At 41.7% G+C, this 12493-nt stretch overlaps 1 long non-coding RNA gene across 2 annotated transcripts in view; it reads right to left on the reverse strand.

The window, feature by feature from the left end:
* LOC106008413 (uncharacterized) overlaps positions 1–6177 on the reverse strand; it is a 43453-nt gene extending 37276 nt beyond the window's left edge. Inside the window, exon 1 of one of the 2 annotated variants that reach the window (XR_002392086.2) lies at positions 4432–5335. This is a non-coding gene — a long non-coding RNA (uncharacterized LOC106008413). Of the gene's footprint in view, positions 1–4431 lie in introns of both variants that reach the window. The other variant, XR_204879.4, reaches the window with a different exon arrangement.
* Between the last annotated feature and the right edge of the window lie 6316 nt (positions 6178–12493).

The raw sequence follows: 12493 nt of genomic DNA on the forward strand, positions 1-12493 counted from the left end.
GCCCCATCTATAAAATGAATGGGTTGATGATCTTTCAGGTGCCTTTTTGTTATTCAGCACATACGTATTTCCAGGAAGACAGATGTTCAGATGGTCAAGAGCTGGATGGGTGGATGGACAGATGGGTGGACATGGATGGATGGACAGGTGGACAGATGGACGAATACATAAAAACAGCAGAATGGATTACAGAAAGACAGGCAATGAATGATTTTTAAAGGTGACTAAGAGATGATAGGAAAATAGAAGCTAGTTAGGTAAGAAGACCAAAAAGAAAGATGGAGGGAGAAAGGGCAGGAGGGAGAGATCACAGCAGAAATAACATAAGACAAGTTGGATCCAAACAAGAGCAAGATCTAGATTGGAACTGTTTCACTGGTCATTAGCAGAGTTTAGCCAGTTCCAAAATCTGTACACGGTGTCAGGTTTTGACTTCTCTGTCACTCAAATTTTTCAACTGAAGTTACAGAATGGACTAGTACGATGCTATCAAGATGGATAAAGTTGCATCATTTGTAGGACAATGGATACACCTCGAGACCATAATATCAAGTGAAATAAGTCAGGCACACAAGCTTAAATCGCACATAGTTTCTCTTATAGGAGAAACCTGAAATCTAAATAAATTAAAAATCAAATGAATAGGAAAGAGGGAGATAAACCTTTTTCAGATGGGAAGGGGACCGAAAGATGAAGGGATCAGGAAGAGAAGGGAAGTGGAAAGGATGTAAAAAAGAATTAAGACGTGTCACGAACATGTACTAACTCCCCACAATGAATGTGATCCATATGAGCCAAGCATTTTCTAATAACAATAAAATTTACACAGATTGCCTCATATTGCCTCATAATGTCTGTGAAATGTAAAATAACCAAAAGCTTCTGAAGCAGTAGAGAATTTCTTTGGTTCACAGAATTGTTCAAAAAACAAGATATATGCAAATAATAAATAAATGAATAGATAAATAAGTAAATTCTAGACTTGAATACACAACCGCCTGTTTAACATCTTCACTTGGCTGTCTCCCAGCTATCTCAAAGTCAGTGTGCTCCAAAGTGACATTCTAGAACACCCCAAATCCCTCTATGACCTGCCCGTCTTTGATATAACTGTGCCCGTCACATTTCTTAGGCACAAATGTGGGCGACATTCCCGACTGACCCCTCCTACTCACTAACCCATGTTTAAGTTCTCACACGTCCTATCGAGTAAAGCCTAAACACTCAAGCCACTCACTTCTCCACTCTTTGCCAACCCCATGCTACATCAAGAATTCAACATCGTTTTGTGTGGGTGGTTTCCGATGCCTTCTGATGTTCTACTACCTGCGCCTGCAGCTGATTTCTCACTCCTTCATTCTAATGTCCGCAGAACAGTGGCGAGATGCTAGCATACAGGTGATAAACCACACCATTGCACTTGGCCTCTCAATATCCTTTAGCACTTAAGAGATCATCCAAATCTTTTATCACAGCCACCAATGCCCTATCCCTGCCCAGCCATGGTCTCAGCTAAACCACATATTGTATCCTGCTCCTCCAAGCCCAGGCTGGGACTGTACTGCTTTCTCTCAAAAGCTCAAGTGTACCAAGTTATTTTTCATGGCGGAATTTTCACTCCAGTGCTTCTCTATTACACCAGTCTGACCCCTACCCTTTCCATCTCTTAGGCTGATTAATTTCTACTTATCTTCATAGTGGGTATCATTCAAAGGATTTTCTCTGGCTCTCCAATTAAATTAGGCTCCCAGGTGTACCCTCTCTCACACTCTCTATTTTTCCTCATCCGTATCACAGTATGAAGCTCTGGATTTCTCTATGTGATCACTTCTTTCAGGTCTGTCTTCTGAATCACATTATAATGCCTATAGGGATATAACTGCATATTTATTATGTTTGTTATTGCTCACCACTGTATGCCTAGTGATTTGTTTCATGCCAAATGCACATCATAAACATTGTCGACCTGTTGTGTGAACAAAGTATCTTCAGTGGTTCCTAATAAAAAATAATGGTGTGAGGCAATATCTTAAATAGTGTTTCAGACCGAATTTCCTAGATCATTGGAATCCCATGATTCAGAGTCAAAGAGAAACTAAAAGATTTCCCATCAACCCACAACCTGGAACTTGAAGATCTTTATTTTCCAAACCTTGGTGACATTCTTCCTTAAAAAAGAAATGTTGGGCAGGGGATTTAGCTCAGTGGTTTCGCTGCCTGCTGTGCAGGTGCAAGGACCTGAGTTCGATCCCCAGTACCAAAAAAAAAAAAAAGAAAGAAAAAGAAATGTTACTGATTGTATTGTGACAATAGAATTGACTTTTTTCTTTTTAACTATTTTCCAATAGGTTGTTATTTTCTTACTCTTACCATTTTCGCCTCCTTGGCTTTCCTGAGCAACAGAATTGAATCCATGTGATAAGTGAAAAGTTTGCCCTGGTTTTGTTTACTATCAGCATCGCTACAGTAAACAAACATTTACTGACCAGGAGCCTTCTTAATGTGAGCTTCTAGGTTCAGTTTTTGCAAACGAGGTAAGTATAGAGTCCAAAATGTTAACCATGTTCCTCCAAGTCACAGCTGAAAAGTGCTGAAACCACAACACTAATATAAATGTCTGACTTCAAAATCCACCAATGCAAAAATCTAGAAACTAAGACAATCCTTGAAGCAATGTATCAGTAACCACAAAGACTGCTGACCAGTTCTACAAGGCCATGTCTAGGCTCTCCATCGTCCACCAATTAAATTTCCTTTTATACCTAGCAACAACTTTTTTAACTACCTCATAATTTATTTTATTTTTAGAATCAGGAAATTGATACCTACTCCAAGAAAATACGTGCAAAATAAATACAGATATTACTTAATTATTAACTAATCCATTTGTGATTCAATCTACCAGAGACAATGTCATTTACGTTAACAGCCCAAATAACTAAGGCTTCATCATGATAATGACATGTGGTAACACTGCTTTTCATAGAAAAAAGTAGATATGAATGCTTTTGTTTGTTTTTCAAATCACCAAACATCACTCCATAACTTATCCTGCAATGTTAATCAAATGATCTTAGCTGGTTAATAATGACCAACTCATTTGCAAGTTTCAAAGGACATGTACAGAATTTGCCAAAGTGAACCACAAAACGATGCCCAGTCCGGTTAATGTTTACAGCCAGGCAGTGCTCACCTCCACTAAAAACCAGCCTTGCGCATCTCTCCTGCAGAGAGGCACAGCTCAGGCCAGGAGTAAAGGTGGGCTCCAAGATAAAGAGTAACCCGGCCAGAAAGCTAAGGTTCAAACATGCCTGGTTTCTATTAACTGGAATTGCAACAGTCTCTTTGAAGGCCAGGAACATTCCACCCTCCACACCTAAAAATGACTGCTTTCTGCAAGGTAGTGGATCCCGAGAAAGATTCCAGGTCAAAGATTTGATCTCTCAGTTGATCCTTTCAGGCTTGATTTTAGGAAAGTTGTTTTTTGAATAAGAACAGTAATATCTGCTTATTAGGGGGAAAAAAACATGGAAAACAGTAGTCATCACAAAGAAGAATTAGCCAAGATCCAATCATTATTAATGTTTTTGGAAAATATATAACAGAATGAAGTCACACACATTTTTTTACATACAGTCATACTTTGGTACTTGACTTTGGCTTTGACATGCATGCAATTTGGTACTTGACACATCTTAGCATGAACATTCTGTTCCGGTACTAGTTGTTTGGTACTTGAAGCTAGAACTTGTTGGTATCATTTGCCTCATGAATCACTACCCTTTCCAACCAAAGTAATTTGTTTGGTAGTTGAGCCTCCTGGAATCAGTCAATGATGATTGTAGTGCATTGTTATAGTGTGAATATCCTTTTTAACTCTTTAATGCTGCTTGGTTTCCAAGCGAAAGCAAACATGTTAATGTAATTAGCCCCATTTGACATTTGGACATTTTGGCTGCTTCCAATTTATCCCTATCTTACATATCACAGCAATTATATCCTTTCTAGGGAAGGGTGGAGGGCGTGAAGGGAGGGCTAGGAATGGGGAAACAATAAAAACCAAGATGCATTATGTAAAGGTACAATTCCCAATGAGAAATGTATACCTACAATGTACCAATAAAAGAATTTATTAAAAAAAAAATTATATCCTTTCATTCAACAGTTCATTCTACAAGGATCTATGGGGCACATACAATATTAATCTGTATAGTCCTCAAATTTTTGTTTACTTCATTAATTAATTTTTAAGATCAAATTTCTAGAGGTGGAATTATTGACCAAAGCATACTATGCAGATTTTGGTCAGAATAGTCCATTGCTTCCTCAGTAGGCTGTACCACAGACCCCTCAGTCAGCCCATGTGAGAACACTTCTCTTGCTCATCCTTACCAAGGAGGACACTAGTGTTTTCAGGGGAGTTTTACTCACAGTGGTCAGCAGGCGAGCAGTGTCAGCGCCATGTGGAAATGTACATTCTCAGCTCCACCTCTGAAACCTATTCAGTCCCACTCCGCTGGTCGTGCACTTGGGGCCCAGCACTGAAGCCCTTCACTGCATTGTGTGCTGCGTAAAGTTTGAGAACCCCAATTCTGAGCACAAGAAACAGCTCTGAGCGGTGCCTCTGGCAAGCTCAGTCTCCCCTGGCCACTCCCATGGACTGCCTTTCTCAATAACCCTTCCTGACTCTTCTGCAGAGGCCTCAGGAGGTGTAAACTTGGCTTGAACCTAGCTGGCAAGAAAACAAATTGAAGTGGACAGTGTGCAGCGATAAACGGACCAGAGGAAAGTGACTTTCTGCAGAGAAACTGTTCTCTGCAGCATGTGGGGTCTGGACCGTTAGCCGGAAGGTTGGCTTTAAACATCTGTCCCGTCTCACTTGTAACACTGCGACCCAGGACAGCTATGTAATTCTCTTGTTGCCCTGGTTTTGCTTTCATTTATCAGGAATAAAACATCCCATCTTGCATGTTGTTGCAAGGTTCATATACAATAAGCTGTGTGAAACGCTTTGGAAACTATAAAACACTGTCCACGTTAGGAGCTAACGTATTTATCAGAGACCTCGGTCTGGACAGAGGGGAAGGTTGCTTTTCTGTGCAGAGTCCCTTTTCCCCCCTTTGACCATGAAATTTGCTTCTTCCTGTAAACCTTCAAAGGCTCCATTTATCAGCCGTCAGAGTACAAAGCAAGCAGCTTCCTTGGCCTCCTTTTGAGGGGTATCGCTTACACTTCCCAGCTGGAACATTATCCTCCTTATCTGCAGACTGCAGAATCGCATGGCCTACCACCTCTCTACGTCGGATAGAAAGTGACTTAGATGGAACTCCCTAGCTGAGAGAACGAACCAGACTGTGAAAGTTCAGTGCACTGCTGGGGAAAGCAGCCTAATATTTAGAGCTCAAAGAAAAGAGCTCAAATCCTGATGCTCTTACTAGGAGAAAGACAGTGTCTTTGGTCATCACAAGGATAATAGCCAAAGGAGAACTTCTGATGGCCCCTCACAAACCTACTTTCCCTAGATTGTCCCATCTCACAAAATAATTCCTTGACTTCCTGCACCAAAAATAGGAATTATCTTTGATGTCTTTCTTGCTCTTACTTTCTAGATCAGTAAATTCTGTGGATCTTCAGAGAGCTACTTAACTGTCAGTTCCTCTGTCTGAAAAATAGAGAATAACAATGTATCTCATCTCAGGCTGCACAAGAATGAACCCGGATAATAACTTTTGGTCCTTGACCATGGACTCTGCTGAAAACACCAAGTGCTGCACCGTGAAAGGTGGCATCTCCAAGACCCATCACATATTTATTCTTGGACATAAGTGGCAATCTTGGCACTAGACAGGGGACACCAAATGAAAAGGTCAGGAAGCTCCCTGCTTCCCTGGAGCTTGTAATCCAGCATATGGAAAAGTAGATGATCCCTGGAGGAACAGACAAAAGAAACAGTAAGAATTTCAGATTGTGGTTAAGTGTTATCCGAAGACGAACTTTAAAATATGATGATGTGATACAAAATGTCACATTTAGGCTGAAGTAAAAGACAAGGTGCACACAAGCCACGAGAACAAGGTGACAGAACAGGATGCTCCAGACAGAGGGGACTGTCGTGCAAAGGCTGTCAGGCCTGAGTGAACATGGACAGATTAAGGAATCACAGGACGAATAACACGGCTGGGATGTGGATCTGCGGATCATGCAAGGAGAGGTGGGAAGCAGAGGCAAGAGGCTGTGGAGGCTTATCAGAGAGCAGGCTCGAAAACCAAGGCAAGGAATCTGCTTTGTCTTCTCCAGTCACAGGGAGGCCAACGGAGCGTTTCACACAGCAGAGTGCTTAGGTCTTTTTTGCCTTTTAAAAGATCATTCTGAGTGCCTTGTGCGGAGATAAACAGGAAGGCGTCCCTTGAGCAAGATGTGTGAGAGGCTTGGTGAGAGGATAGTAGCTTGGGCTGGTATGAAAATGAGGATGTGGAAAGAGGGCATAATTCTGGGTCTGTTTTGAAGGGACCATCCAAAGGGCATAGTGCCTAATTAAATGTGGAATACATACGGCAGAAGAAAGAGTCAGACAACAGAGGTTTTCAGGGTAAAATACCGTGAAGCTACTTAAACTAAATGGGAAAAGTTCAGAAAAAGCAGTTTTTCAAAGGGAAATCCCAAGTTCTGATTTGTCCCTGTTATTCTTATGAAGATGTCAGGCTGGCTCTTAGATACTTAAGTCTGAGGCTTTGGGGTATGTTCTGGGCTGGAGGTAAACATTCAAGAGCCATTGGTGTCTCAGATTCCATTCAAGGATCTACTTGGTAAATTTTTGTGTGCTATCATGTTCCATATTCTTTGCTATATCCTAAGAAAATACAAATGAACATAGCTTCTGCCTCAAAATATCCTCCGGAACCTGGTGGGAAGGGGGCTCCTAAGTTCTGTCCGTCCCAGATGGAGGTGCACTAGAAGCCTCTGCCGCACACCTGGGCCTCTCTGGGTCTCAACTCCACTGCTTCTAGGTGGGGGTAATACTACGTGTCTTGCTTACAGGGTCACAAAAGTCTCAAAGGAGTTGGTGTAGGTGGAAGAAAATGGAATACAAGGGGCTGCATTATCATCCCACTGTAAAGAGGGGGAAAGCTGCCACTGCCGTGAACAGTTTATTAACAAACTTACCAGCAAAGCACAGGGCTAAGCTCTGGCTGATAGAACTTAAATGTGTGGTCTATCTACTCAGTGCAGCAGGAAATGTAACTCCTTACAAAGCCAGTGTTACTGAGGGCGTATTTGCATGAGGCCTGAGGTAGGGGAGGAAAGCTCTTCGGATGCTGCAGTGGGGAGATAGACAGCTACTGAGAAACAGGCACAAAGAACAAGGCAGGTGTTGGTTCCTGACACCTCACCTTGACTCTGGTCGAAGTTCAATCTTCAAACTTTTTACCAAGGATGTCACACTATCCAGTTATGAGAGCAGTAAGTCCTGGATTCAACCTTTGACACTCCCCCTAAGAACTCTGCCACATGTGACCAAGACATACAATACAGGTGTGACAATCATCTGCTAGGTATTTGTGAAGATTTATCAGGACATTCAAAGCACATCACATGGAATGTATGCTCAAAATGAGTGCCTTCAAATGTCTCAACCTCAACACCAGGAACGGCGTATGAATTTACATAAATCTTGACTCACCCAGGAGGCCCGATGTGGGCTCTGTTACTCTGGCTGTGGCCACCACTGAGCAGAATGGAGGTGGTGTATATGTTTGTGGAATGAGCAAATGGCATGCAAAGTCCTTGAAGGACACAGTAAAGGACCTCTGGCTAGAAATGCCTTTCCCCATACTAAAGACCTTTCCCCACTGAGCCCACCTGGTGCCCAGAAATCGGAAAAAATCAACTTTATGATTCACAATTTCAGTAGTACCTTTGTTCAAGAAGACTGACATTGGAGCTCAATGGGAGAAAAAAAAGAAAAGTTCTCGTCAGTATATAATTACCTTAGTTTTCTCCCTCCCCTCTAACTAAAGGAAAGCCTCACTTTGACAAAGGGAACATTAAAACCTGCTTCGGCTCTAGCAGGTTATTATAAAATGTCTTTGTGAAGACTTCTTTCCACATGATCATCTCATATAGCTGGGAGAATATTCATCCCAATAAATTTTGTTCGCCTTGTGAAAGTTGAATTGCACAAAAAGGTAATGTTTTCTCAAGCTAACATTTTCTAAGGTTTTCCAGTGGGACACTTGGCCTGCACAATGCTAGTGGATATTCCTCAGAGGGAAGGACTCCATGACATCTAGCTTTAGTAAGGACAAGGGTAAAACTAAAATCCAGGACAAGCATTGAAGAGCTACTTTTCCTGTCAAATTATTTCATCTTTAATATACTAATGTGTATTGCCAACCTCCAATACAGGGCCAAATTCTTTGGATTTCTATAGTACCTCACAGAACTTGTCACACTTTGGGAAATGTTAGAGTTCAGATCTGGAGTGTTCCCAAAGGCTTGTGTGTTAAAGGATTGGTCACCAAACTGCAGTGCTATTGGGAGGTGCTGAAGCCTTTGAAAGGCAGAGCCTGGTAGAAGGGAGTGAGGTCCCGGGAGGTCCACTCTTGAATGGCCCCTCGCTCCCTCCCCCTCTCTCTTTGCTTCTCAGTTGCCATGAGATGAACATACCTCATCCACTGTATGCTCCACCATGATGGAGGCCCAAACAACCAGGGACTGAAACCTGTGAAACCATGAGCCAAAATAACCCGCTCCTTCTTTAAATTACTTATCTTTCAGCAATAGAAGTTTAGTACAGATTTCCAAATCCTTTCTGACCAAAATCAGCTGATTATTTCTTGCCATACACAATTCAAACTGAAACTACAAACAAGCTGAGAGTGTTTGAATACCTCAGAAATATTTTCTTATTTATTCATGTGAGGATTCACTTATTCCTCAACATACCAAGGTCTAACTGAAAAATATGGTAAATGTTTAACTTTTAAAAACATTATTATGGTAAAGAACACATTGCCATTAATCATCTTCGAAACATTCCCCCTTGCTTGGAGCATCATTTTTGCCACTTCCTGCAGCAGTTATGAAAATCCTCTTTTGTGAATGTCTTTAGTTCCATTGTTGAGGTTGCCTCAGTGTCCTGAATCCATTCAAAACACTCCCTCATGATCATTTTGATTTGAGGAAGAGTCAGAGTCTCCAGGTTTCCAGAATCTGTGAACAAGGTGGATGAGGACACACCTTAACGTTTTTACAAATTTGCTTTTCTGTTGAATAGTAACCTGGTTCAAGCAATTTTGTAATGTTTTTATTTGACAGAAATTAGCACATGAAAAGCAAACTGCAACATGGACCATTGTCAAGACGAAAGATGGAAACCATTTGCCCATTTCTCCTGCCATTTTCTAGGCTCATCATTTCTTAAATTCTCTGATAAACCCTTGTAATATTCGGAGTTTAATGTAGTGCTCCAGGGTACAAAGTCAGGCCTCACAATTCCATGAAGGTCAGAAATACAAGCAGCATCACCTTGATGTTGGATCTTGATTGGTGCCTTTTTTAAAACAAGAGAACTGCATGATTTGCATTGAGATCTCTGAAACTTGGTCTCAGGATCATGACCACAGCCCCAAATTTCATCTCCCATGAAGACATTTCTTAGAAAGCTGGAATCTGGTGCATCATAACCACAAACTCCAATGAAACTAACAAATGCTGTTGCTTCTGTTCCACAGTCAAAATCTGTGGAACAAATTTCTCACTTGCCTTATGTTCAAATCTGTTGTTAAAATGCTTTAAAGGAAATATAAGAGGTGTTCAGATTCCCAGAAATTTTCCTAATAGTCAATCACTTGTTTGGTTGAAGACTTTCACTTCTTTTTCAACATTCTCTTGAGTTTTTGATTTTGAAGAACAGCCAGGTTTTTCCTCATCTCCAACAGACTCACAAGAATTTTGAAATCATTGGAACCACTTGTACTCATAAAACTGTCGCAGTTTATCCTCTTATACTTGATTCACTGGATCTGGCACAGTGCAACTTCTGGCTCTTCTCTAAGAAAAGTCAATGTGATTGTGCAAGGCAAATGTTTTGAGTTCAGGACATTGAGGCAGCTATGACCAAGCAACTACAGATACTCATGTAAGAGGACTTCCAGAACGGCTTCAGAAAGTGGGGGGAATGATGGGATGCATGTGTTCAGAACAAAGGGGAGTATGCTGAGGGAATTCATGGTGATGTGTCTTTCATTGTAATACATTTTTAGAATATTTAAACATTCACTGTCTTTTGGACTTCACCTAGCATATTAGAAATCTGCTATGGACCTCACACTGTGATTACGGTACGGATTGTTCTCTTGGAAGGAAGACTCTCTTAAATGACAAAGGTGATTGAGAGAAGGGGAATCTAGTGGGGATGGAGGGTTTGGAATGGAGGAAACCTGAGGAGTTAGAAGAGCAGAAAATGGAGGGGTAAAAGTTTTATTTAAATACATGTATTTATTGAGAACTTATTGTTACACAATGGGATAAGTGATTACATTTAAAGGCTAGATGACTAGTAAGAAGTAAGAAGGACTTCTAGAATATTAGCTTTGATCCATGAGGTAGAGGTTGGTGCTTCTTAGTGTGATGGGTGAACAGTAGAGGGGCTGTAAGTCCATGATAGAAGAGAGTGGGCTCACGGTATGGGGAAATAGTTAAGAGGCACCACGTAGGCAGCTGAGGAGCTGAAGACACATTACTGAAGTTCTGAAGAGAATCCCAAGAGGTGGAGATTTGGAAATGTGTGGTACAATTGTGGTAACTGAGGTCATGAAATTGACAGGAATCATCTGGGGAGAGAGTGTAGAATGAGAATCAAGGAGCCTCCAAAGGGCAGATACTCATACCAACACATTCCTCTCAGATTCATTTCAGGTTTCCAAAATCTAGAACTGTAGGAGGAAAAAATGTGGGTTTTTTTCTTTAAAGATGCCAAGTTTGTACTAATTTGTTAAGTAGCATCATGAGACTAACTGGTAGGCACAGAGCACCCAAATTCAACTTGGGGCCTAAAAGAGATACCACACTAGTCTTCCTTCAGGAAGAAGCAAGAGGTCAGCCAGTTGCTGCTTCCTAAGTCATCTGCTCTGTGATCAGAGAAGCGGGAGGCCAGGCCTCCATTTATGGAGAATGTATGTGAAGTACTTCAGCGCAGCATAGTAGTTGTAAGGGAAGCACCCCAGCACTGTATAACTGCACTTATGTGGAGTCCAAAAATAGGCAAAAATAACACGTCCTGCCAGATGTCAGAGTGGAGACCTACTTTGGGGAGGATGGAAGCAGAATATTTGGAGGTGAGCAAGTGGAGGGATTTGCAAGCTGCTCATAGTCTCCTTCTCAGCCTGCATGGCAGTTTCCCAGCTGTGCTCACAATGCGATGACAGAGATTGGCAAACTTTTCTGTAGAACACCCAACCATAAGTAGTTCAGGCTTTAGGAGCCATATGGCTCTGCCTTAGCAGTTTAACTCAGAGCGCAAAAGCACCCATCGAGAATTCCTAACAGAGTTCCTGCACTCCAGCAAAACCATGTTGGCAAAAACAGATAGCAGGCTGAAATTTGCCTGTGGGCTATAGTTGCTGACCTCTAGAAGAAGAATTGAGCAGTATATACGTTTTTGATAGAAGGCAGGCTTCTGGATTGGGGCTGCCTGGTTTTTGTCGATGACTCTTCTACACAGGCACTCAGCGACACTGAGCTGCTTAACCTCCCTGGACCTCCACTTTCTCGTCTGGGACTGGGCACAATGACACCATCTACTTTGGAAGACCACTGTAACAGTGAAATGGGATAAAGCATGAGCAATGCTTACTGCAGTGCCTTCTTTACAAGCAATATTAGCTTTGTTAGTTTCCGTTACAAGATGAGCAACTAAACAGTCATTCTCCTGTCAAAAATCTCCTCTCTCTCTTTCTCTTGCTCTCTCTCCTCCATTTCCCTCTCTCTCTCTCTCTCTCTTTTTCTCTCCAAATTTCTTTTTTTAATTAATTTTATTGGTGCATTTTAGGTATAAAATATGACACTCATCATTGGAAATTTGCACCTTTACATAATCTCTCTTGGTTCTTATTTTTCCCCTTCCCCTGCCCTCCCTTCAACCCCTCCATCCCTCCCTATTTACAAAGACTTTGTTTCCTTTTCTTCATTTTCTCATATTAAATCCATTCCCTTCTTTCCTTTCCCCTACCCCTCCCACTTCTTCCCCTTTGCCCCTTTTCTTCCTATTTCACTTTATCTATTATGCCTTTTGATCCTTATTTACACTTTCAGTTTCTCACACCAGCGAGACTATTCGGTTTTCCCTGTGTGTGTCCTGTTTATCTCTCCAGATTCCCTAAACTGGCACGTGAGGCTCTTTCAGGCTCTGAGACTCATGTCCAGCACACTGAGACCATTGCAGCCATGTGACCTCCCTCAGCACACCAGGTGCCTTTGGAAAAGTTGCCCC

This window comes from Heterocephalus glaber, unplaced genomic scaffold (assembly GCF_053883595.1).
Source record: "Heterocephalus glaber isolate CG9 unplaced genomic scaffold, H.glaber_assembly_v1.0 deba00000281, whole genome shotgun sequence".
NCBI lineage: Eukaryota > Metazoa > Chordata > Mammalia > Rodentia > Bathyergidae > Heterocephalus > Heterocephalus glaber.